Genomic DNA, 26,753 nt, shown 5'->3' with positions numbered 1-26,753 from the left:
CACTCGTCATCCTCTAGTCGTCATGGTGACGTAATTCAGTCTGTTATTCCTGAGAGCAACTAAAACTTGATGGGATGTCCTGCACAGATGAAGGTGGGAGGTGTTGGTCAGGATGACCAGTGAGATGCTTTGTTATTACCTAAATAGTTAATTTTAACAAATTAACCCCTTAATGTCTGAAAGTATTACAGTTATGTTAAAGTGAATAATATAAAAATAACAAAATGATACAGATAAATGATGTGAAAATGAAGGAATTTAAAATTAAATAAATGAATAAAAGACAGGAAGCAGTTTGTCATAAATTTGAAATATTAAGAGATTAATTTAATAACTTCTGTCAGCAAGCAAGCAGCAGCTCACTCACAATGCATCTGTGACGAGAGGAAGGCACTGGACATTTAGTTAGAACTTAAACTGCTTACCTGTAGTCTGACTGCTCTGTCCAGGAGAAGATGTCAGATCCTGCTGTCCTGGATCTGGTCTCCTGATTCGCTTTGTAGCCTCATAGTTTCTCACCTCCCCCACACTCACCTCCTCCTCCATCTCCTCCATTCCCCAGGAGACCTGAAGACACAGCAGGTCAGAGGTCACCAAGTGTTTCTGCTTCACATTCTGGAGGTAGAACTACGGCTGATTGGGTCCTCAGAACCAAACCATCTGCAAGAACTCAGCAGCAGCTCAACTCCTGGAACGTCTGACATCACATGATGTCAGTGAAGCTGAAAACTGTTTGATGGATCATCATCACCAGCAAACATCTCTCGTTTGATGAGGAAGATAAAGAACTCACCTCTAGCTGAGGGTGTGAGACTCCCTGATCCATCTTGGTCACCAGAGCCAGGAGGAGGTTATGACCTCTAACCTCCTCTATAGAGGAGGGGTCGAAGTCCTGGGGGGCAGGAAGCACAGAAAGTCTTCATTCTGTCTTTTGTCTTAAACCTGCTCAGATTCTCCAGCACATTTTCAACACCAGCCTGAGTCAGAAAAGAGTTTCTTCACTGTGGAACACATCCTGCCGTGTTCCAGTTTCTATAAAATCCCAATCATCTGAACCAAATGACAACAGACCAGTTGCCCTTACATCTCACATCATCGAAATCCTGCAGAGACCTTTACCAGATCACCTCAATAAGCAGGTCAACACCTTTCAGGACCTGTTACAGTTTGCTGATTGTAATGTTCTTGGGGTTAAAGATGCATCATCTACTTGCTTCAGAGACCCAACTTTCATCTGGACCAACCAGGAAGCACTTTTAGAATCATGTTTGATTTTCTAAGTGCTTTTAATATAGTTCATCAGCTCTGTTATGCAAGAGGTTCCATAATTCCAGGTAGAACCTCGACACCAGCCTGGATTTATGAATACCTGACAAACCCCAGGCCATCAGACTGAAACGTTATGTTTATAGAGAGTAATCAGCACCACTGGAGCACCATGAGGGACTGTACTCAGACCATGGTGGGGTGGGGTGGGCTAAGGTGAGGTGAGGTAAGGTGGGATGGAATGGGATGGGATGGGATGGGATTAGGGTGGAATGGGATTGAAGTGAGGTGGAATTGGATGGGATTGGGGTGAGGTGGGATGGGGGCAGCTTCCCCCAAATGTCTGTGATTGTGACTGATTCTGTGCTGACATGTAGAGAACAGCAGCACACAGCTGTTATTACCAAGCCGAGGAAAAGTCCAGAGAATCTCCACAAGTCTATCTATACACATCTGACCCACAGCGCATGAGAAAAAAAACATCAAATAAATGAATATGCAAATGAGGCTCAGTCCAAATCTCCACCAGCCAGTTCTGTAAAGTCTCCTGTCCAGAACCAGCTCTGCTGCATTTAGAAATACACAACATGGAATAATATTCCTGTGTCTTGACTGATGGACATGTTGGCTCCTGTTTCTGGTGTCTCAGGATGAACAGCAGTCTTCAGTCCAGCTGTGGTACAGTCACGTCTGCTTGGCTGATGTCTGTCTTCCGCTCAAAACCTGCAGACCCAGTCCTCTGGTATTTGACTAACAGAACCAGACTTTTTTCCATCACAGCTCACATCTGTCATCTTCCAAACGGCGAAATAAACCAACTAGCTACCAAGCTAAAGTCTCAAACATAAAAAAGCCAAACAGCTTCAATCAGCCCAGTTCCAGCCAGAACCGGTTCCTCTCACATACAGCCCGGCCAACCTCGCCTTTCTGAGATTGCTTTGTAATATTTTTTTATAAATATTACATTTTGGAATGTAATGTTTTATGTTTTACATGAAATGTAAAATGTTTCCATGGCAGCAGCATTACTTGTTTTGTCTCTGACTTCAGTTTGTATGGTGGGTGAGTCAGTTCAGGTGGTCAGGATTACTACACACATGTGGAAATGTACACATATGTACTTTGAAAATAAACTGTATTAAAGAAATTTATACAGTTTATTTTATTAATTTCTATATATTATGGAAATAAATATGAATGTATATTTACCTTTAAATAAATATTTTTACAAAAAAATATTTCATATAAAATTCATAGTAAAAATACTAAATAAAATGTATAAATGGAATATATGAATGAGTGACTGAAGGAAAACATTCCTGAAACTGCAATTTTTTTTTTCCAAGATTAGTCTGGTAGTTTGTGGTGTTTTCTAGGAAGATACTGGTTTGGCCCACTCCAGAACAATCGGCTCTGTGTGTGGCCCCTCAACTAAAACGACTTCCAAAGCAAGATGTTCCAAAGCAGGGTAGGTGAAGCTCCAAAGCATTTACAGCTAATCTCGTACACATACAGAACCTATGAGGGGCACTTTTAATAAAAATAAAAGTGTAAAGTAGTCAGGAAACAGTGCTGTTGCTGGAGAAAGATGAAGAGGAAGCTCAGATCTCATGGCAGTGAGTCCTCACCATATCCTGAAGCTCCTGGAGAGAGCTGGAGAAACTGCAGACGGCCTCCTCCTCTGACAGATGAAGAGAGAAGGCATGATTCACAGACAGTGAAAGCAGTAAACACATCATCATTTATACAACCAAAAACAGGACAGCTGTGAGCTTTTCTTGATCAGTAAATCCAACCCCAGATGTTCGACATACTCCAACAAGTCTTTATGTAACAAAAACAGAGCCACAAAACTGAATCAGTAGAAAAGACTGAGTCAATCCTTACTGCTTCCACTTACAGGTGAAAGAGCCTTTCCAGTTGTGGCTCCTTCCTTCTGGAAATCCCTTCCTCTCAGCCAGAGAGTGATAAACTCACTGATCTAAAATGCATCTTTTTAAACTTAGTTTTATTTGTTTTTATCTTCTGTCTTATTCTGTGTTTTGTGATTCATTGTAAAGCACCTGGTGACTTTGAAAGTCGTTGTATAATTAAATATTTACTTACTTTACTTATTTAGCAGCATTTAAGTACTATAACACAATGCAAAGGAGGAAAGACATCAGCATTGGTCTTAAAGAAGCAGCTGTTCAACCTGGAGGGAGCATAAGGTTATTTCCACTACCTGCAGTCCATGATTAACAATTCAGTTCAACTCAACTTTATTTGTTTAGCGCCACTTCACAACAATGTTGTTACAGGGCACTTTACATACACGAATCAACATACACATCAGAACAGAGAGAAAGACAAGTGTAAAACATTCAAGACAGCATCCAATCTTCCCAGGAGTGGACATCCCCACAGGTTCAGTCCCAAGAAACAAAACCCAAGAGCAAACCCTCCAGGCCTCAGTTGACAGGTTAAATGTTGCTGACTGACCAGTTAGAAAAGGAAAAAGAACCAGTATGGCCTGTTGGGAAGGGTTACAGGAAAATGACTGTTCTCTCTAAAACAACAAGGCAGCACCACTTTGGTTAGCAAAGCTGCATCTGAACAAACCACCAGACATGTGGAACAAAGTATTCTGGTCAGAGCAGATCAAAGTAGACATGTTTGGTCAGAATGACCCACAAAGATGATCTGGACACCCTGCAGTCACAGAGTCCTCACTGAGAACACAAACTCCTTGCAGACCAATGTATTCTGTATACTCATGTGAGTCTGTCTGCCACACAGATAAAGCTTGTCTCAAACTGTCTCATGCAACACAACGTGTATGACCACAAAAATCACATATCTGGTAGTAATTAGATTACTGTGATGCTGACAAGCACTTCTGAAACCTAATATTTAAAAAATCCTTGTCTACATTTACCCATCCTAATATAAGGTTAAAAAAATTAATGGAATAATTCCATTTTAATACTTACTTTATTCATATTTCACTTTCTTTAATAATTATTATTTTTTAATCTAATCTTTCAAAGTATCATTTCCTATAGCCTGTAGTAGGCTACCGATCAATTTGAAACTGATGGCATTTAGCACATTTACCTCAAAAGAATTGACTCAACAGCACCTCCTCCTGGCCAGGAGGAGCACAACTCCCCCCTTCCCCCTTCCAGTGCTGCTCTGCCTTTTACTCTCATATCATTGAGTGTGTTCCTGCACGTGCAGTTCGTACCCCCACATAAAATCCCGATACACAATAATCTTTGACTAGAACGTAGAAGAAGTGTGTTTGACATGATGATGATGATGATACCTGTCAGAGGAGTCGGCTGGTTGATGCTGATGAGCAGCTCTCCTTCTGAGATGTGTTTCAGAGCTGTTTCAGTTCCTGCTGTTGCTGTGCTGCTGCTGCTGCTGCTGGAGGACGTGGAGAGAGGTGAAGGGGTTGGTGGGAGGCCAGGAGGAGGGAGAGGGGAGCAGAAAGGAGGCTCCTTCTCCGCTACTGACATCCCCCTGTCAGAGGAGAAACAGTGAACAGTGAACAGTGAAAATACACTTCCATCATGACTGCTGTGTGTGTGTGTGTGTGTGTGTGTGTGTGTGTGTGTGTGTGTGTGTGTGTGTGTGTGTGTGTGTGTGTGTGTGTGTGTGTGTGTGCACGCACATGTGTGCAGACAGGTGTTGTTTGTGCATAGCCGGGTCTTCGTCTGGTCTCTCTTCGTCCAATGGCAGTTCAGCTTCTCCCCAGGTGGGAGGCGGCAGGGACTGCTGAACAGCAGGTTGGCTTCTTTCAGAGATATGGGGCTCAGGTGTGATGGTGGGCGTGGCTAACATGTCTGAGGTCACGGAGAGAAAACCAGCAATCAGATTACAAACAGACTCTGTCTTCAGATCAAATCTGAGCTAATCAGAATATAGTGAGGTAACATTTTCTTGGTAATTTAATCCTAATTTAATCCTAACTATATTCAGAATGCAACAAAACTTTAATCAGATTACAAACAGACTGTATTCAGGTTACAAACTCACTGTAATCAGAACAAATCCCTGCTAATCAGAATAGGATTAGGTGATATTTTCACCTTAATGAAATAATTACATCATAGCGGTAATCAGATTACACAGAGGGTCTACTTTCTACTGCTTTGCACGTCTGACCTGCTGCTATCATTGGTTGAGGAGACTCCTTGTTTATTGGGCTGGGTGGTTCTGATGGGGGGGGTGTGGTTACAGGGGTGGCCTCTCTGCTGGACGAGGCAAGACTGGGCAGTGGGCTGGGTACTGGTGTGGGAACCAGTGGAAGCAGTTTTTCCTGTCCCAGAAAGAGCAGAATGTTAAACAGGTGGAGACCAGTATGTGAAACACAGAGAGGACAGTTTTCTACCTTGTTATCTGCTCTTGGTTCTGGTTCTAGCTGACCCAGTCTGGGTTCTTCTGCAGCCAGAGCATCTTTCTGATCCAGCACCTGAACTAGAGTCTCGCTCAAAACCTCTTCAACTAATTTCCTGATTAAGTCAGAGTCCACTAATGCGTTAGAGTCCACAAACAGCTGCAGACCTCCTCCTCCGGCTGCTTCCACTGCAAACACACAAAAAATAAGCAGTCTGCCGTCACGCAACAACTGTTCAGTGTAAAGCTGACTGTCCTGTGTGAATCTGTGTGTCCTATGTGAAGCTGTGTGTCCTATGTGAAGCTGTGTATCCTGTGTGAGGCTGTGTGTCCTGTGTGAAACTGTGTGTCCTGTGTAAGGCATGTGTCCTGTGTGAAGCTGTGTGTTCTGTGTGAAGCTGTGTGTCCTGTGTGAAGCTGTCTGTCCTGTGTGAATCTGTGTGTCCTGTGTGAAGCTGTCTGTCCTGTGTGAATCTGTGTGTCCTGTGTAAGGCGTGTGTCCTGTGTGAATCTGTGTGTCCTGTGTGAGGCGTGTGTCCTGTGTGAAGCTGTGGGTCCTGTGTAAGGCTGTGTGTCCTATGTGAGGCTGTGTGTCCTGTGTAAAGCAGTCTGTCCTGTGTGAGGCTGTGTGCCCTTGGTAAGGCATGTGTCCTATGTGAAGCCGTGGGTCCTGTGTAAGGCATGTATCCTATGTGAAGCTGTGTGTCCTGTGTAAGGCATGTGTCCTATGTGAAGCCGTGGGTCCTGTGTAAGGCATGTATCCTATGTGAAGCTGTGTATCCTGTGTAAGGCTGTGTCCTGTGTCAAGCTGTGTGTCCTGTGTGAAGCTGTGTGTACTGTGTGAAACTGTGTGTCCTGTGTGAAACTGTGTCCTGTGTAAGGCATGTGTCCTGTGTGAAGCTGTGGGTCCTGTGTAAGGCATGTGTCCTATGTGAAGCTGTGTATCCTATGTAAGGCATGTGTCCTGTGTGAAGCTGTTTGTCCTGTGTGAAGCTGTGTCCTGTGTGAAGCTTTGTGTCCTGTGTAAAGCTGTGTGTCCTGTGTGAAGCTGTTTGTCCTGTGTGAGGCATGTGTCCTGTGTAAAGCAGTCTGTCCTGTGTGAGGCTGTGTGCCCTTGGTAAGGCATGTGTCCTATGTGAAGCTGTGTGTCCTGTGTAAATCTGTGTGCCCTTGGTAAGGCGTGTGTATCCTGTGTGAGTCATGTGTCCTGTGTGAAGCTGTTTGTCCTGTGTGAAGCTGTGTGTCCTGTGTGAAGCTTTGTGTCCTGTATAAAGCTGTGTGTCCAGTGTGTGGCTGTGTGTCCTGTGGCAAGCTGTGTGTCCTGTGTGAGGAGTGTGTCCTGTGTGAAGCTGTGTGTCCTGTGTAAGGCATGTGTCCTGTGTGAAGCTGCGTGTCCTATGTGAAGCTGTGTGTCCTATGTGAAGCTGTGTGTCCTATGTGAAGCTGTGTGTCCTGTGTGAGGCTGTGTGTCCTGTGTGAAACTGTGTGTCCTGTGTAAGGCATGTGTCCTGTGTGAAGCTGTGTGTTCTGTGTGAAGCTGTGTGTCCTGTGTGAAGCTGTCTGTCCTGTGTGAATCTGTGTGTCCTGTGTGAAGCTGTCTGTCCTGTGTGAATCTGTGTGTCCTGTGTAAGGCGTGTGTCCTGTGTGAATCTGTGTGTCCTGTGTGAGGCGTGTGTCCTGTGTGAAGCTGTGGGTCCTGTGTAAGGCTGTGTGTCCTATGTGAGGCTGTGTGTCCTGTGTAAAGCAGTCTGTCCTGTGTGAGGCTGTGTGCCCTTGGTAAGGCATGTGTCCTATGTGAAGCCGTGGGTCCTGTGTAAGGCATGTATCCTATGTGAAGCTGTGTATCCTGTGTAAGGCTGTGTCCTGTGTCAAGCTGTGTGTCCTGTGTGAGGCTGTGTGTCCTGTGTGAAGCTGTGTGTACTGTGTGAAACTGTGTGTCCTGTGTGAAACTGTGTGTCCTGTGTAAGGCATGTGTCCTGTGTGAAGCTGTGGGTCCTGTGTAAGGCATGTGTCCTATGTGAAGCTGTGTATCCTATGTAAGGCATGTGTCCTCTGTGAAGCTGTTTGTCCTGTGTGAAGCTGTGTCCTGTGTGAAGCTTTGTGTCCTGTGTAAAGCTGTGTGTCCTGTGTGAAGCTGTTTGTCCTGTGTGAGGCATGTGTCCTGTGTAAAGCAGTCTGTCCTGTGTGAGGCTGTGTGCCCTTGGTAAGGCATGTGTCCTATGTGAAGCTGTGTGTCCTGTGTAAATCTGTGTGCCCTTGGTAAGGCGTGTGTATCCTGTGTGAGTCATGTGTCCTGTGTGAAGCTGTGTGTCCTGTGTGAAGCTTTGTGTCCTGTATAAAGCTGTGTGTCCAGTGTGTGGCTGTGTGTCCTGTGGCAAGCTGTGTGTCCTGTGTGAGGAGTGTGTCCTGTGTGAAGCTGTGTGTCCTGTGTAAGGCATGTGTCCTGTGTGAAGCTGTGTGTCCTGTGTGAAGCTGTGTGTCCTGTGTGAGGCATGTGTCCTGTGTGAGGCTGTGTGCCCTTGGTAAGGCATGTGTCCTAGGTGAGGCATGTGTCCTGTGTGAATCTGTGTGTCCTGTGTAAGGCGTGTGTCCTATGTAAAGCTGTGGGTCCTGTGTGAAGCTGTGTGTCTGTGTAAGGCATGTGTCCTGTGTGAAGCTGTGTGTCCTGTGTAAGCATGTGTCCCATGTGAAGCTGTGTGCCCTTGGTAACGCATGTGTCCTATGTGAGGCATGTGTCCTGTGTGAAGCTGTGTGTCCTGCGTAATGTGTGTGTATTCTGTGTGAAGCTGTGTGTTCTGTGTAAGGCATGTGTCCTATGTGAAGCTGTGTGTCCTGTGTGAGGCGTGTGTCCTGTGTAAGGCGTGTGTCCTGTGTAAGGTGTGTGTATTCTGTGTGAAGCTGTGTGTCCTGTATAAAGTTGTGTGTCCTGTGTGAAACTGTGTGTCCTGTGTAAGGCATGTGTCCTGTGTGAAGCTGTGTGTCCTGTGTGAGGCTGTGTGTACTGTGTGAAACCGTGTGTACTGTGTGAAACTGTGTGTCCTGTGTGAGGCTGTGTGTCATGTGTCAAGCTGTGTGTCCTGTGTGAGGCATGTGTCCTATGTGAAGCTGTGGGTTCTGTGTGAAGTTGTGTGTCCTGTGTGAAGCTGTGTGTCCTGTGTAAAGGTGTGTCTTGCGTGAAGCTGTGTGTCCTGTGTGAAGCTGTGTCTCCTGTGTGAGGCTGTGTGTACTGTGTGAGACTGTGTGTCCTGTGTGAGACTGTGTGTCCTGTGTGAAGCTGTGTGTCCTATGTGAATCCGTGTGTCCTGTGTAAAGCTGTGCGTCCTGTGTGAAGCTGTGGGTCCTGTGTAAGGCATGTAACCTATGTGAAGCTGTGTGTCCTGTGTAAGGCATGTGTCCTATGTGAAGCTGTGGGTCCTGTGTAAGGCATGTGTCCTATGTGAAGCTGTGTATCCTGTGTAAGGCTGTGTCCTGTGTCAAGCTGTGTGTCCTGTGTGAGGCTGTGTGTCCTGTGTGAAGCTGTGTGTACTGTGTGAAACTGTGTGTCCTGTGTGAAACTGTGTGTCCTGTGTAAGGCATGTGTCCTGTGTGAAGCTGTGTATCCTGTGTAAGGCATGTGTCCTGTGTGAAGCTGTTTGTCCTGTGTGAGGCGTGTGTCCTGTGTGAAGCTATGTGTCCTGTGTGAAGCTGTTTGTCCTGTGTGAAGCTTTTTGTCCTGTGTGAAGCTGTGTGTCCTGTGTGAAGCTTTGTGTCCTGTGTAAAGCTGTGTGTAGCTGTGTTCTGTGTAAGGCGTGTGTCCTGTGTCAAGCTGTGTGTCCTGTGTCAAGCTGTGTGTCCTGTGTAAACCTGTGTGTCCAGTGTGAGGCTGTGTGTCCTGTGGCAATCTGTGTGTCCTGTGTGAGGAGTGTGTCCTGTGTGAAGCTGTGTGTCCTGTGTGAAGCTGTGTGTCCTGTGTGAGGCATGTGTCCTGTGTGAGGCTGTGTGCCCTTGGTAAGGCATGTGTCCTAGGTGAGGCATGTGTCCTGTGTGAATCTGTGTGTCCTGTGTGAGGCGTGTGTCCTGTGTGAAGCTGTGTGCCCTTGGTAAGGCATGTGTCCTATGTGAAGCATGTGTCCTGTGTGAAGCTAAGTGTCATGTGTGAGGCTGTGTGTTTGTTCTGTGTGAATCTGTGTGTCCTGTGTGAAGCTGTGTGTCCTGTGTGAGTCTGTGTGCCCTTGGTAAGGCATGTGTCCTATGTGAAGCTGTGTGTCCTGTGTAAGGCTGTGTGTCCTGTGTGAATCTGTGTTTCCTGTGTGAGGCATGTGTCCTGTGTAAGGCGTGCGTCCTGTGGGAAGCTGTGTGTCCTGTGTAAGGCATGTGTCCTATGTGAAGCTGTGTGCCCTTGGTAAGGCATGTGTCCCATGTGAGGCATGTGTCCTGTGTGAAGCTGTGTGTCCTGTGTAAGGTGTGTGTATTCTATGTGAAGCTGTGTGTCCTGTGTAAAGTTCTGTGTCCTGTGTGAAACTGTGTGTCCTGTGTAAGGCATGTGTCCTATGTGAAGCTGTGTGTCCTGTGTGAGGCGTGTGTCCTGTGTAAGGCGTGTGTCCTGTGTGAAGCTGTGTGTCCTGTGTAAGGTGTGTGTATTCTGTGTGAAGCTGTGTGTCCTGTGTAAAGTTGTGTGTCCTGTGTAAGGCATGTGTCCTATGTGAAGCTGTGTGTCCTGTGTGAGGCATGTGTCCTATGTGAAGCTGCGTGTCCTGTGTGAAGTTGTGTGTCCTGTGTCAAGCTGTGTGTCCTGTGTGAAGGTGTGTCTTGCGTGAATCCGTGTGTCCTGTGTGAAGCTGTGTGTCCTGTGTGAAGCTGTGTCTCCTGTGTGAGGCTGTGTGTCCTGTGTGAGACTGTGTGTCCTGTGTGAAGCTGTGTGTCCTGTGTGAAGCTGTGTGTCCTGTGTGAAGCTGTGCGTCCTGTGTGAGGCTGTGTGTCCTGTGTGAAACTGTGTGTCCTGTGTGAATCTGTGTCTTGTGTAAGGCATGTGTCCTGTGTGAAGCTGTGTGTCCTGTGTAAATCTGTTTGCCCTTGGTAAGGCGTGTGTATCCTGTGTGAGGCATGTGTCCTGTGTGAAGCTGTGGGTCCTGTGTAAGGCATGTGTCCTATGTGAAGCTGTGGGTCCTGTGTAAGGCATGTGTCCTATGTGAAGCTGTGTATCCTGTGTGAGGCTGTGTGTCCTGTGTGAAGCTGTGTGTACTGTGTGAAACTGTGTGTCCTGTGTAAGGCATGTGTGAAGCTGTGTGAAGCTGTGGGTCCTGTGTAAGGCATTTGTCCTATGTGAAGCTGTGTATCCTGTGTAAGGCATGTGTCCTGTGTGAAGCTGTTTGTCCTGTGTGAAGCTGTGTGTCCTGTGTGAAGCTTTGTGTCCTGTGTAAAGCTGTGTGTCCTGTGTGAGGCTGTGTGTCCTTGGTGAGGCATGTGTCCTGTGTGAAGCTGTGTGTCCTGTGTAAATCTGTGTGCCCTTGGTAAGGCGTGTGTATCCTGTGTGAGTCATGTGTCCTGTGTGAGGCGTGTGTCCTGTGTGAAGCTATGTGTCCTGTGTGAAGCTGTTTGTCCTGTGTGAAGCTGTGTGTCCTGTGTGAAGCTTTGTGTCCTGTGTAAAGCTGTGTGTAGCTGTGTTCTGTGTAAGGCATGTGTCCTGTGTCAAGCTGTGTGTCCTGTGTAAACCTGTGTGTCCAGTGTGAGGCTGTGTGTCCTGTGGCAAGCTGTGTGTCCTGTGTGAGGAGTGTGTCCTGTGTGAAGCTGTGTGTCCTGTGTGAAGCTGTGTGTCCTGTGTGAGGCATGTGTCCTGTGTGAGGCTGTGTGCCCTTGGTAAGGCATGTGTCCTATGTGAGGCATGTGTCCTGTGTGAAGCTGTGTGTCATGTGTGAGGCTGTGTTTGTTCTGTGTGAATCTGTGTGTCCTATGTGAAGCTGTGTGTCCTGTGTGAAGCTGTGTGTCCTGTGTGAGGCATGTGTCCTGTGTAAGGCGTGCGTCCTGTGGGAAGCTGTGTGTCCTGTGTAAGGCATGTGTCCTGTGTGAGGCTGTGTGCCCTTGGTAAGGCATGTGTCCTAGGTGAGGCATGTGTCCTGTGTGAATCTGTGTGTCCTGTGTGAGGCATGTGTCCTGTGTGAAGCTGTGTGCCCTTGGTAAGGCATGTGTCCTATGTGAAGCATGTGTCCTGTGTGAAGCTGTGTGTCATGTGTGAGGCTGTGTGTTTGTTCTGTGTGAATCTGTGTGTCCTATGTGAAGCTGTGTGTCCTGTGTGAAGCTGTGTGTCCTGTGTGAGTCTGTGTGCCCTTGGTAAGGCATGTGTCCTATGTGAAGCTGTGTGTCCTGTGTAAGGCTGTGTGTCCTGTGTGAATCTGTGTTTCCTGTGTGAGGCATGTGTCCTGTGTAAGGCGTGCGTCCTGTGGGAAGCTGTGTATCCTGTGTGAGGCTGTGTGTCCTGTGTGAAGCTGTGTGTACTGTGTGAAACTGTGTGTCCTGTGTGTCCTGTGTAAGGCATGTGTGAAGCTGTGTGAAGCTGTGGGTCCTGTGTAAGGCATTTGTCCTATGTGAAGCTGTGTATCCTGTGTAAGGCATGTGTCCTGTGTGAAGCTGTTTGTCCTGTGTGAAGCTGTGTGTCCTGTGTGAAGCTGTGTGTCCTGTGTAAAGCTGTGTGTCCTGTGTGAGGCTGTGTGTCCTTGGTGAGGCATGTGTCCTGTGTGAAGCTGTGTGTCCTGTGTAAATCTGTGTGCCCTTGGTAAGGCGTGTGTATCCTGTGTGAGTCATGTGTCCTGTGTGAGGCGTGTGTCCTGTGTGAAGCTATGTGTCCTGTGTGAAGCTGTTTGTCCTGTGTGAAGCTGTGTGTCCTGTGTGAAGCTTTGTGTCCTGTGTAAAGCTGTGTGTAGCTGTGTTCTGTGTAAGGCATGTGTCCTGTGTCAAGCTGTGTGTCCTGTGTCAAGCTGTGTGTCCTGTGTAAACCTGTGTGTCCTGTGTGAGGCTGTGTGTCCTGTGGCAAGCTGTGTGTCCTGTGTGAGGAGTGTGTCCTGTGTGAAGCTGTGTGTCCTGTGTGAGGCATGTGTCCTATGTGAGGCATGTGTCCTGTGTGAAGCTGTGTGTCATGTGTGAGGCTGTGTTTGTTCTGTGTGAATCTGTGTGTCCTATGTGAAGCTGTGTGTCCTGTGTGAAGCTGTGTGTCCTGTGTGAGGCATGTGTCCTGTGTAAGGCGTGCGTCCTGTGGGAAGCTGTGTGTCCTGTGTAAGGCATGTGTCCTATGTGAAGCTGTGTGCCCTTGGTAAGGTGTGTGTATCCTGTGTGAGGCATGTGTCATGTGTGAAGCTATGTGTCCTGTGTGAAGCTGTTTGTCCTTTGTGAAGCTGTGTGTCCTGTGTGAAGCTTTGTGTCCTGTATAAAGCTGTGTGTCCTGTGTGAAGCTGTGTTCTGTGTATGGCGTGTGTCCTGTGTGAAGCTGTGTGTCCTGTGTCAAGCTGTGTGTCCTGTGTCAAGCTATGTGTCCTGTGTGAAGCTGTTTGTCCTGTGTGAAGCTGTGTGTCCTGTGTGAAGCTGTGTGTCCTGTGTAAACCTGTGTGTCCAGTGTGAGGCTGTGTGTCCTGTGTCAAGCTGTGTGTCCTGTGTGAGGGGTGTTTCCTGTGTGAAGCTGTGTGTCCTGTGTAAGGCATGTGTCCTATGTGAAGCTGTGTGTCCTGTGTAAGGCATGTGTCCTGTGTGAAGCTGTGTGTCCTGTGTCAAGCTGTGTGTCATGTGTGAGGCTGTGTGTTTGTTCTGTGTCAATCTGTGTGTCCTGTGTGAAGCTGTGTGTCCTGTGTGAGGCTGTGTGTTTGTTCTGTGTGAATCTGTGTGTCCTATGTGAAGCTGTGTGTCCTGTGTGAAGCTGTGTGTCCTGTGTGAAGCTGTGTGTCCTGTGTGAGGCATGTGTCCTGTGTAAGGCATGGGTCCTATGTGAAGCTGTGTGCATTTGGTAAGGTGTGTGTATCCTGTGTGAGGCATGTGTCACATGTGAAGCTATGTGTCCTGTGTGAAGCTGTTTGTCCTTTGTGAAGCTGTTTGTCCTTTGTGAAGCTGTGTGTCCTGTGTGAAGCTTTGTGTCCTGTGTAAAGCTGTGTGTCCTGTGTGAAGCTGTGTTCTGTGTAAGGCGTGTGTCCTGTGTGAAGCTGTGTGTCCTGTGTCAAGCTGTGTGTCCTGTGTCAAGCTATGTGTCCTGTGTGAAGCTGTTTGTCCTGTGTGAAGCTGTGTGTCTTGTGTGAAGGTTTCTGTCCTGTGTAAAACTGTGTGTCCTGTGTGAAGCTGTGTTCTGTGTAAGGCGTGTGTCCTATGTGAAGCTGCGTGTCCTGTGTGAAGCTGTGTGTCCTGTGTAAACCTGTGTGTCCAGTGTGAGGCTGTGTGTCCTGTGTCAAGCTGTGTGTCCTGTGTGAGGCGTGTGTCCTGTGTGAAGCTGTGTGTCCTGTGTAAGGCATGTGTCCAGTGTGAAGCTGTGTGTCCAGTGTAAGGCATGTGTCCTGTGTGAAGCTGTGTGTCCTGTGTGAAGCTGTGTGTCCTGTGTGTCCTGTGTGTCCTGTGTGAAGCTGTGTGTCCTGTGTGAAGCTGTGTGTTCTGTGTGAAGCTGTGTGTCCTGTGTGAAGCTGTCTGTCCTGTGTGAATCTGTGTGTCCTGTGTGAAGCTGTCTGTCCTGTGTGAATCTGTGTGTCCTGTGTAAGGCGTGTGTCCTGTGTGAATCTGTGTGTCCTGTGTGAGGCGTGTGTCCTGAGAGAAGCTGTGTGTCCTGTGTAAGGCTGTGTGTCCTATGTGAGGCTGTGTGTCCTGTGTAAAGCAGTCTGTCCTGTGTGAGGCTGTGTGCCCTTGGTAAGGCATGTGTCCTATGTGAAGCCGTGGGTCCTGTGTAAGGCATGTATCCTATGTGAAGCTGTGTGTCCTGTGTAAGGCATGTGTCCTATGTGAAGCCGTGGGTCCTGTGTAAGGCATGTAGCCTATGTGAAGCTGTGTATCCTGTGTAAGGCTGTGTCCTGTGTCAAGCTGTGTGTCCTGTGTGAGGCTGTGTGTCCTGTGTGAAGCTGTGTGTACTGTGTGAAACTGTGTGTCCTGTGTGAAACTGTGTGTCCTGTGTAAGGCATGTGTCCTGTGTGAAGCTGTGGGTCCTGTGTAAGGCATGTGTCCTATGTAAAGCTGTGTATCCTATGTAAGGCATGTGTCCTGTGTGAAGCTGTTTGTCCTGTGTGAAGCTGTGTGTCCTGTGTGAAGCTTTGTGTCCTGTGTAAAGCTGTGTGTCCTGTGTGAAGCTGTTTGTCCTGTGTGAGGCATGTGTCCTGTGTAAAGCAGTCTGTCCTGTGTGAGGCTGTGTGCCCTTGGTAAGGCATGTGTCCTATGTGAAGCTGTGTGTCCTGTGTAAATCTGTGTGCCCTTGGTAAGGCGTGTGTATCCTGTGTGAGTCATGTGTCCTGTGTGAAGCTGTTTGTCCTGTGTGAAGCTGTGTGTCCTGTGTGAAGCTTTGTGTCCTGTGTAAAGCTGTGTGTCCAGTGTGTGGCTGTGTGTCCTGTGGCAAGCTGTGTGTCCTGTGTGAAGCTGTGTGTCCTGTGTGAAGCTTTGTGTCCTGTATAAAGCTGTGTGTCCAGTGTGTGGCTGTGTGTCCTGTGGCAAGCTGTGTGTCCTGTGTGAGGAGTGTGTCCTGTGTGAAGCTGTGTGTCCTGTGTGAAGCTTTGTGTCCTGTATAAAGCTGTGTGTCCAGTGTGTGGCTGTGTGTCCTGTGTAAAGCTGTGTGTCCTGTGTGAGGCTGTGTGTCCTTGGTGAGGCATGTGTCCTGTGTGAAGCTGTGTGTCCTGTGTAAATCTGTGTGCCCTTGGTAAGGCGTGTGTATCCTGTGTGAGTCATGTGTCCTGTGTGAGGCGTGTGTCCTGTGTGAAGCTATGTGTCCTGTGTGAAGCTGTTTGTCCTGTGTGAAGCTGTGTGTCCTGTGTGAAGCTTTGTGTCCTGTGTAAAGCTGTGTGTAGCTGTGTTCTGTGTAAGGCATGTGTCCTGTGTCAAGCTGTGTGTCCTGTATCAAGCTGTGTGTCCTGTGTAAACCTGTGTGTCCAGTGTGAGGCTGTGTGTCCTGTGGCAAGCTGTGTGTCCTGTGTGAGGAGTGTGTCCTGTGTGAAGCTGTGTGTCCTGTGTGAAGCTGTGTGTCCTGTGTGAGGCATGTGTCCTGTGTGAGGCTGTGTGCCCTTGGTAAGGCATGTGTCCTATGTGAGGCATGTGTCCTGTGTGAAGCTGTGTGTCATGTGTGAGGCTGTGTTTGTTCTGTGTGAATCTGTGTGTCCTATGTGAAGCTGTGTGTCCTGTGTGAAGCTGTGTGTCCTGTGTGAGGCATGTGTCCTGTGTAAGGCGTGCGTCCTGTGGGAAGCTGTGTGTCCTGTGTAAGGCATGTGTCCTATGTGAAGCTGTGTGCCCTTGGTAAGGTGTGTGTATCCTGTGTGAGGCATGTGTCATGTGTGAAGCTATGTGTCCTGTGTGAAGCTGTTTGTCCTTTGTGAAGCTGTGTGTCCTGTGTGAAGCTTTGTGTCCTGTATGAAGCTGTGTGTCCTGTGTGAAGCTGTGTTCTGTGTATGGCGTGTGTCCTGTGTGAAGCTGTGTGTCCTGTGTCAAGCTGTGTGTCCTGTGTCAAGCTATGTGTCCTGTGTCAAGCTGTTTGTCCTGTGTGAAGCTGTGTGTCCTGTGTGAAGCTGTGTGTCCTGTGTAAGGCATGTGTCCTGTGTGAAGCTGTGTGTCCTGTGTCAAGCTGTGTGTCATGTGTGAGGCTGTGTGTTTGTTCTGTGTCAATCTGTGTGTCCTGTGTGAAGCTGTGTGTCCTGTGTGAGGCTGTGTGTTTGTTCTGTGTGAATCTGTGTGTCCTATGTGAAGCTGTGTGTCCTGTGTGAAGCTGTGTGTCCTGTGTGAAGCTGTGTGTCCTGTGTGAAGCTGTGTGTCCTGTGTGAGGCATGTGTCCTGTGTAAGGCATGGGTCCTATGTGAAGCTGTGTGCCCTTGGTAAGGTGTGTGTATCCTGTGTGAAGCTTTGTGTCACATGTGAAGCTATGTGTCCTGTGTGAAGCTGTTTGTCCTTTGTGAAGCTGTTTGTCCTTTGTGAAGCTGTGTGTCCTGTGTGAAGCTTTGTGTCCTGTGTAAAGCTGTGTGTCCTGTGTGAAGCTGTGTTCTGTGTAAGGCGTGTGTCCTGTGTGAAGCTGTGTGTCCTGTGTCAAGCTGTGTGTCCTGTGTCAAGCTATGTGTCCTGTGTGAAGCTGTTTGTCCTGTGTGAAGCTGTGTGTCCTGTGTAAGGCATGTGTCCAGTGTGAAGCTGTGTGTCCAGTGTAAGGCATGTGTTCTGTGTGAAGCTGTGTGTCCTGTGTGTCCTATGTGAAGCTGTGTGTCCTGTGTGAGGCTGTGTGTCCTGTGTGAAACTGTGTGTCCTGTGTAAGGCATGTGTCCTGTGTGAAGCTGTGTGTTCTGTGTGAAGCTGTGTGTCCTGTGTGAAGCTGTCTGTCCTGTGTGAATCTGTGTGTCCTGTGTGAAGCTGTCTGTCCTGTGTGAATCTGTGTGTCCTGTGTAACGCGTGTGTCCTGTGTGAATCTGTGTGTCCTGTGTGAGGCGTGTGTCCTGAGTGAAGCTGTGGGTCCTGTGTAAGGCTGTGTGTCCTATGTGAGGCTGTGTGTCCTGTGTAAAGCAGTCTGTCCTGTGTGAGGCTGTGTGCCCTTGGTAAGGCATGTGTCCTATGTGAAGCCGTGGGTCCTGTGTAAGGCATGTATCCTATGTGAAGCTGTGTGTCCTGTGTAAGGCATGTGTCCTATGTGAAGCCGTGGGTCCTGTGTAAGGCATGTATCCTATGTGAAGCTGTGTATCCTGTGTAAGGCTGTGTCCTGTGTCAAGCTGTGTGTCCTGTGTGAGGCTGTGTGTCCTGTGTGAAGCTGTGTGTACTGTGTGAAACTGTGTGTCCTGTGTGAAACTGTGTGTCCTGTGTAAGGCATGTGTCCTGTGTGAAGCTGTGGGTCCTGTGTAAGGCATGTGTCCTATGTGAAGCTGTGTATCCTATGTAAGGCATGTGTCCTGTGTGAAGCTGTTTGTCCTGTGTGAAGCTGTGTGTCCTGTGTGAAGCTTTGTGTCCTGTGTAAAGCTGTGTGTCCTGTGTGAAGCTGTTTGTCCTGTGTGAGGCATGTGTCCTGTGTAAAGCAGTCTGTCCTGTGTGAGGCTGTGTGCCCTTGGTAAGGCATGTGTCCTATGTGAAGCTGTGTGTCCTGTGTAAATCTGTGTGCCCTTGGTAAGGCGTGTGTATCCTATGTGAGTCATGTGTCCTGTGTGAAGCTGTTTGTCCTGTGTGAAGCTGTGTGTCCTGTGTGAAGCTTTGTGTCCTGTATAAAGCTGTGTGTCCAGTGTGTGGCTGTGTGTCCTGTGGCAAGCTGTGTGTCCTGTGTGAAGCTGTGTGTCCTGTGTGAAGCTTTGTGTCCTGTATAAAGCTGTGTGTCCAGTGTGTGGCTGTGTGTCCTGTGGCAAGCTGTGTGTCCTGTGTGAGGAGTGTGTCCTGTGTGAAGCTGTGTGTCCTGTGTGAAGCTTTGTGTCCTGTATAAAGCTGTGTGTCCAGTGTGTGGCTGTGTGTCCTGTGTAAAGCTGTGTGTCCTGTGTGAGGCTGTGTGTCCTTGGTGAGGCATGTGTCCTGTGTGAAGCTGTGTGTCCTGTGTAAATCTGTGTGCCCTTGGTAAGGCGTGTGTATCCTGTGTGAGTCATGTGTCCTGTGTGAGGCGTGTGTCCTGTGTGAAGCTATGTGTGCTGTGTGAAGCTGTTTGTCCTGTGTGAAGCTGTGTGTCCTGTGTGAAGCTTTGTGTCCTGTGTAAAGCTGTGTGTAGCTGTGTTCTGTGTAAGGCATGTGTCCTGTGTCAAGCTGTGTGTCCTGTGTCAAGCTGTGTGTCCTGTGTAAACCTGTGTGTCCAGTGTGAGGCTGTGTGTCCTGTGGCAAGCTGTGTGTCCTGTGTGAGGAGTGTGTCCTGTGTGAAGCTGTGTGTCCTGTGTGAAGCTGTGTGTCCTGTGTGAGGCATGTGTCCTGTGTGAGGCTGTGTGCCCTTGGTAAGGCATGTGTCCTATGTGAGGCATGTGTCCTGTGTGAAGCTGTGTGTCATGTGTGAGGCTGTGTTTGTTCTGTGTGAATCTGTGTGTCCTATGTGAAGCTGTGCGTCCTGTGGGAAGCTGTGTGTCCTGTGTAAGGCATGTGTCCTATGTGAAGCTGTGTGCCCTTGGTAAGGTGTGTGTATCCTGTGTGAGGCATGTGTCATGTGTGAAGCTATGTGTCCTGTGTGAAGCTGTTTGTCCTTTGTGAAGCTGTGTGTCCTGTGTGAAGCTTTGTGTCCTGTATAAAGCTGTGTGTCCTGTGTGAAGCTGTGTTCTGTGTATGGCGTGTGTCCTGTGTGAAGCTGTGTGTCCTGTGTCAAGCTGTGTGTCCTGTGTCAAGCTATGTGTCCTGTGTGAAGCTGTTTGTCCTGTGTGAAGCTGTGTGTCCTGTGTGAAGCTGTGTGTCCTGTGTAAACCTGTGTGTCCAGTGTGAGGCTGTGTGTCCTGTGTCAAGCTGTGTGTCCTGTGTGAGGGGTGTTTCCTGTGTGAAGCTGTGTGTCCTGTGTAAGGCATGTGTCCTATGTGAAGCTGTGTGTCCTGTGTAAGGCATGTGTCCTGTGTGAAGCTGTGTGTCCTGTGTCAAGCTGTGTGTCATGTGTGAGGCTGTGTGTTTGTTCTGTGTCAATCTGTGTGTCCTGTGTGAAGCTGTGTGTCCTGTGTGAGGCTGTGTGTTTGTTCTGTGTGAATCTGTGTGTCCTATGTGAAGCTGTGTGTCCTGTGTGAAGCTGTGTGTCCTGTGTGAGGCATGTGTCCTGTGTAAGGCATGGGTCCTATGTGAAGCTGTGTGCCCTTGGTAAGGTGTGTGTATCCTGTGTGAGGCATGTGTCACATGTGAAGCTATGTGTCCTGTGTGAAGCTGTTTGTCCTTTGTGAAGCTGTTTGTCCTTTGTGAAGCTGTGTGTCCTGTGTGAAGCTTTGTGTCCTGTGTAAAGCTGTGTGTCCTGTGTGAAGCTGTGTTCTGTGTAAGGCGTGTGTCCTGTGTGAAGCTGTGTGTCCTGTGTCAAGCTGTGTGTCCTGTGTCAAGCTATGTGTCCTGTGTGAAGCTGTTTGTCCTGTGTGAAGCTGTTTGTCCTGTGTGAAGGTTTCTGTCCTGTGTAAAACTGTGTGTCCTGTGTGAAGCTGTGTTCTGTGTAAGGCGTGTGTCCTATGTGAAGCTGCGTGTCCTGTGTGAAGCTGTGTGTCCTGTGTAAACCTGTGTGTCCAGTGTGAGGCTGTGTGTCCTGTGTCAAGCTGTGTGTCCTGTATGAGGCGTGTGTCCTGTGTGAAGCTGTGTGTCCTGTGTAAGGCATGTGTCCAGTGTGAAGCTGTGTGTCCAGTGTAAGGCATGTGTCCTGTGTGAAGCTGTGTGTCCTGTGTGAAGCTGTGTGTCCTGTGTGTCCTGTGTGAAGCTGTGTGTCCTGTGTGAGGCTGTGTGTCCTGTGTGAAACTGTGTGTCCTGTGTAAGGCATGTGTCCTGTGTGAAGCTGTGTGTTCTGTGTGAAGCTGTGTGTCCTGTGTGAAGCTGTCTGTCCTGTGTGAATCTGTGTGTCCTGTGTGAAGCTGTCTGTCCTGTGTGAATCTGTGTGTCCTGTGTAAGGCGTGTGTCCTGTGTGAATCTGTGTGTCCTGTGTGAGGCGTGTGTCCTGTGTGAAGCTGTGGGTCCTGTGTAAGGCTGTGTGTCCTATGTGAGGCTGTGTGTCCTGTGTAAAGCAGTCTGTCCTGTGTGAGGCTGTGTGCCCTTGGTAAGGCATGTGTCCTATGTGAAGCTGTGTGTCCTGTGTAAATCTGTGTGCCCTTGGTAAGGCGTGTGTATCCTGTGTGAGTCATGTGTCCTGTGTGAAGCTGTTTGTCCTGTGTGAAGCTGTGTGTCCTGTGTGAAGCTTTGTGTCCTGTATAAAGCTGTGTGTCCAGTGTGTGGCTGTGTGTCCTGTGGCAAGCTGTGTGTCCTGTGTGAGGAGTGTGTCCTGTGTGAAGCTGTGTGTCCTGTGTAAGGCATGTGTCCTGTGTGAAGCTGCGTGTCCTGTGTGAAGCTGTGTGTCCTGTGTGAGGCATGTGTCCTGTGTGAGGCTGTGTGCCCTTGGTAAGGCATGTGTCCTAGGTGAGGCATGTGTCCTGTGTGAATCTGTGTGTCCTGTGTAAGGCGTGTGTCCTGTGTAAGGCTTGTGTCCTATGTGAAGCTGTGTGCCCTTGGTAAGGCATGTGTCCTATGTGAGGCATGTGTCCTGTGTGAAGCTGTGTGTCATGTGTGAGGCTGTATTTGTTCTGTGTGAAGCTGTGTGTCCTGTGTGAGGCTGTGCGTCTTGTGTGAAGCTGTGTGTCCTGTGTAAGGCGTGTGTATCCTTTGTGAAGTTGTGTGTTCTGTATAAGCCGTGTGTCCTGTGTGAAGCTGTGTGTACTGTGTGAAGCTGTTTTTTCCTGTGTAAGGTGTGTGTCCTGTGTGAAGTTGTGTGTCCTGTGTGAAGTTGTGTGTCATGTGTAAGGCGTGTGTCATGTGTAAGGCGTGTGTCCTGTGTTTGGAACAATCTGACGCAGAATGACAGAAGACAAATGACTGACATTTGGATCTCAGACATGATGATGTGACAAATGCAGATGCACAACAGACTCCTACCAATATCTGATGTGAGACTCCGCTCTTTGAGCTTTGATTGGTCAGTGTGGTCACTGAGGGTGGGGTCAGACCCATCAGGCTGGTAAAACTCTGTGATCATCCTGGACATGACGTGCTGACTCACCCTGGATCCAAACAGGAGCAGGCAATTTTCCATGTTGGATATGTTCCAAGGACTAAAGATTAAAACCAACAGGATCCAGGTCAGACTAGTTTCTCACCATTCCACCAACCGGTTCTCCAGGATGTCCTGCTGCTGGTCAAAGACAAGGACAGGAGTCTGGTTCTGGACCTGGTCAGAATGGGGGGCTTCTGGTGGGAAGGCTGGACCATGATACCGAACTGGAGTAGGAGACGGACCACCATTTAAGACCACTGCCTCCTCCCCCACCTCACCAACCTCCTCCTGCAGGAGAAATCAGAAAAGAGGAAGTTCCTCACCACATTTCGAGTTCACAAACATTCACACATTTAATCCTCCTAAAATGTCAACATTCACCTGAAAAATAAACTTCCCAGTTTTCATCATAAGTAAGGAAAATGAAGCATTCTCCATGCATGAGTCTTTTACAGAAGAGAAACAGTGTTAGAAGTAAGAAGACGAGAGAAAACATTTTCCAACAGTTCCAGTAAACCCAACCACCAAAAAAGGCCTGGGTCTGTCACAGTCATTCTGAACCAGAACTGTATCTATAAGATCAATCATCTTTCTTCATCAGCCTGCGGTTTCTGCTCTAAAACCCAAAAGGAGTTGAGTATACTCTGTAAATCCAAACTGCATAAGTAATCTTTGTATGAAAAAAAAATACTAAAATACTAGTGAGGTTTTATCAGATATGGAAGCACCACTGCAAATATCACTATGTTAAAATTTATAAGGACGGAGCACGAGGAGTTTTGTCTTTTGTTTGCATTTACATTTTATGGTCTAAAATTGTTTTAATGTTGCTGAAAAATGAGGAATCAGCATGTGGATGTTTTCTGGTCAAAGATTCATGGAGCTGAAGAGAAACGAAGCAAAAATCCAGACGTTTTGGTTAACCCACGGCTAGGTGGTTTCCGCCGGCGTCCTCGTCCTCCTATGAAGACTCTGGGACACACAGCTCTGTCCCACTGTCTTTAAAATTATGTCCAGCTCTTCTTCCGCGGTTGAGTGTTTCTTTTGGATGGTATTTTATCCAGAAGTAGATCAAAATGAAGGAAAACTTTGCAAACAGGACGATCCCTGCAGAAACATGGAAATTCAGTAAATATTTCCTGTAAATCTGAACTAGAAGGATAAATCTCCTCATATCTCCCACCTCAGTTTGCCAATTTACATCACTGATCCTCTTTTATTGGTTCAATTGGGTAGAATTACACTGATACCACTGTGTTTACATCCATCTCACCAGTCAGTAGTGATAAGGAGGGAAATATCTGAGACACAGAATGACTGACACCTGTCTTCGTTCAATCAAATCTGTGTAACGTGCCAGAAAGAAGGGATGAAACAGGAACTGCTCTGAAAGGCCTCTGGAAAATGTGGCTTTCCAGTAAATGTGGTTTTATCCCAGCGAGACAAAATTCATGACAATATTTTTCATACATGAAGCAAAATTTTAACGGAGATTCTGGGCTTTCAATGGATACTACATGTTAATATTCACCAACCACACCTGACATTACACCTCATCAAAGTGGATGGGGCTTAAGAGGTTAAAGGTGAACTGGGTCAGCTCTGAATCTGGCTTTACAGCATCCTCCTCTGACAGTCCTGTTGGTGTCCAGCAGGAGGCACTGCAGGCTCACCTGCAGGATGAGGACAATCTGGTTACCTGGAAGATGTCAGCCACAAGCAGTGAGTCAGGTCCAGGAAAGACGTTCTCCTCTTCTTCCTCGTCTTCCTCGCCACCCTTTTCCACGATGACCACATGTGACAGAACTGACGGGGCTGATGGTGATTGATTTTCATCTAGCTGCTGCTTCTGTCAACAGAGAAACAGACCAGTGTTACTGATGTTTTTTCACAACTTCAGTTCAGAAAACATGGAAAAATTTTCAGTTTTATACTTCAGAACACACCTGAGAGTCGTCATCTTTTCTATCCTAATGACACCAATTCCAGAAAAGTTGGGACAAAACAAGTCCAGTCCATTTACAGGTTTACACAGAGATCCAACTTCATTGGAACTAGGGTGCATTTAAACCATGGTCCCACACAGAAAGCATTTTATAACAAATGTTTGCTAAATAGGCTTATAGTAAGTATAGGAACTATTTTATGTTGGCCCCAACATACTTCTTATTAAACCACAATCAAGAAAAATTTAATCTTTTACTATCAGTTTTTATTTAGATAAAACCCGAAAATCCTGTGTGAAAGCCGCCATGGCAAGCAGCATCTACAGCGCGTTTCTCTCATTCACCTGTCAAAAGCCAGCTGATCTGAACCAGGTGATTAACATGTTGATATGGCAACGACCCTAAATGGAGTCAAATTTTAGTGATTTAGCTTGCGTTTAAATGAAAAGAACGCAGCCATGTGGCATTTGATTCTGCAGCTCGTGGTGAGTGAGTCTGATAGAGGATGCTCTGCTTTTCTGACAACTCTCCTCGTCTGCAGAAACAGAAGCAGCTACTGTATGTTTTCCAGATACTTACTGTAGGTCTGCATACCTGCATTTCTTAGACAACATTATTTCTGTGGGTCTCTGAGCCGTCGCTGACATCCTCCCAGTTCGTGTTGGCTCAGACACCATGAAAAACTGAGAATAGCATGGAAAACAGGATTCCATTCAAGATTGCACTGTCTGCTGGCAGCAAACCAAAGTAGCTCTGACTTGCTATCTTGATTTTTTTAAAAGTACATACTCTTCTCACATTGATATTAGCTCAAATTAGGTCTTTTTTTCTGAGGATTTCATGCCGGTTCGGAGGGTGTGCTGCAAAGGAGATTTTTCTGCATATTTTTGGCTCTTTCAAGACTTGCTATGATGAGTCTCCATGGCAACAAAAGAGTTGTTTACAATCGGGATCAATAATTAAACTCTCCCAAATCAGGATTATCAGCGAAACAACACATCAAATCCCGATGGAGTTGAAAAGAAAGAGAAGAGGATGCAGAGCGGGAGTGAGACAGAGGAGAAAGCGATGGAGATTTAAACCATTTCTCCCAACCGTCCTCATGGGTAATGTGAGATCGCTAGCTAAAAAGTCAGACGAGCTCGAGATGCTAACAAGGTCTCAGAAAGAATACAGAGAGTGCAGTATTATGTGCTTCACAGAGACATGGCTGCATGAACACATCCCTGACTGTAATGTGACAGTTTACCTGTGTTATTCTGGTAGCGGTTTATATAATACCTGGCACCACACCAGACACAGCCTGTGATGTCATCAGCTCCGTCATTGCTCGGCTACAAACACAGCATCCAAACTCACTCATGGCGATTTCCGAAGACTTCAAAACCGTCTCCCTCTCTGCAACTCTACCAACGTTCCAGCAGTTTGTCAGCTGCTCCACCAGAGAAAATAAGATCTTGGCCTTATTTTATGCAAATATGAATAATAGATACAGTTGTTCTGCCCTGCCTCCTTTAGGAAGATCTGACCATAATCTGGTTCTTCTCACCTCCACCTACAAGCCCATCGTTCAGCAGCAACCAGTCATCACAAAGACTATCAAAATCTGGTCTGCTGAAGCTGAAGATGCTCTTAGAGGAGGCTTTGAGGCTACAGACTGGAACGTCCTCTGTGAACCTCATGGAGACGACATCAACGCCATGACTGAGTGTGTGACAGGTTGCATAAACTTCTGTGTGGACAGCATCATCCCAACAAGAACAGTGAGGTGCTTCCCCAATAACAAACCCTGGATCACCAGTGACCTGAAAAAGCTGCTGAACATCAAAAAGAAAGCCTTCAGGGATGGAGACAGGGAGTTATTGAGGGCAACAACACAAAAACAACTTAAAACGCAAACTAAGAAGTGCAAGGAGGACTACAGGAAGAAGTTAGAAAGTCAGCTCCAGCAGAATAACGTGAGGGATGTGTGGTCTGGAATGAAGAAGATCACCGGCTTCAAGTTAAAGGGGGACCAGCCTGATGGAGGTCTGGACAGAGCTAATGAGCTTCAACAGGTTCAGTTCACCCCCTACCTCCAGCCCAACAGACCACACACCCTCCATAAGCCCACTGCTTTCCTGTCACGCCTCCAATCTGTCACCCTGCAGCTCAGTCATGGACCAGAACACAGCTTCATCTCCCTCCACATCAGGACATCCTGAGACCTCCACCTTGTTTGTGTCCTGCAAACAATGATGGAGGATTCTTCACACCCTGTCCAAAACACAGTAAAGAAACAACAAAGTGTGTTCAGTGAGAGGCTTCTTCAGGTCCGATGTAAGACTGAAAGATACAGAAGATCATTCCTGCCAGCAGCCATCAGCCTCCGGAACAAGACCTCCTCTAGTTAAAGGGGTGCTATTATGGTATTTCAAGTTTTCTGAGCTTTCTACAGTGTTACAGTGTTAAATCCTCATCAGACATGTGAACAGCACTGTTTTTTATCACCTAAACGCATGTTTGCGTTCCAGGACTCTCACCGTTCGGTTTCCATGGCGACGAAAAACGCGTCATTTTAGAGAGTTTTTTCTACTTGGAAATCCATGTGACGTCCCGGGGGATAAGGTTCGATGATTGGTTACCTTCTACCGGTTAAAAAGGGCATGTACAAATACATCAGGCGGGTGGAAAACGTGGGATAAAGTTATTTCCAACGACGGCTGGTGAGTTTACCAAAGAGAGACATCCTGCTGCATTCGTTGCTGTGGGTTGCTGTTTTCCACTTCATTTTCAGGCTCTGATTCAGGTTCCAACATGTAGGGCTGTATGCTATGTGTTGAAATTGTATTTTGTTTTTTTTATTGAGTTCATATTAGCCTAATCCTTCAGTTTATGAGATGTTACAATGACGGCGAAAGCAGCTGCGGTGCGTGCTCCCGATGTAGTGCAGTGGCGGGAGGCGGGGCTTACTGCGGAAGAGTCTCAATCCACTCGTTCTGATCTGACAGCCTACAGGGGGTCGGTCTGAAGTAAAAAAGCGATTTGTGACAATAACTCGGTCAATCCCAGCCCTTCTGGTCTCAGAAATAAAAATAAATTTGCCTGAAATGCACATAATAGTTCCACTTCAATTATTATTATCTATTACAATATTGAATTTCCCATTTCAATACAGATCACACCCTCATTAGAATAAATCACACCATATTCCAGGGGTTACAGCCGATCCTAGGTTTAAAACGAATGCTGAGATTCTGTCTGTGATCCCTTCATACCCTGCTTCTTCATCTGCTCCATGAGACCCATCATGTCTCCCATCAGAGCTCAGTTATATGCTGGATTTTTTGTATGCAAACACC

The sequence above is a fragment of the Telmatherina bonti genome (assembly GCF_933228915.1).
Source record: "Telmatherina bonti genome assembly, chromosome: 22".
NCBI lineage: Eukaryota > Metazoa > Chordata > Actinopteri > Atheriniformes > Telmatherinidae > Telmatherina > Telmatherina bonti.
This window is presented reverse-complemented; position numbering follows the sequence as displayed.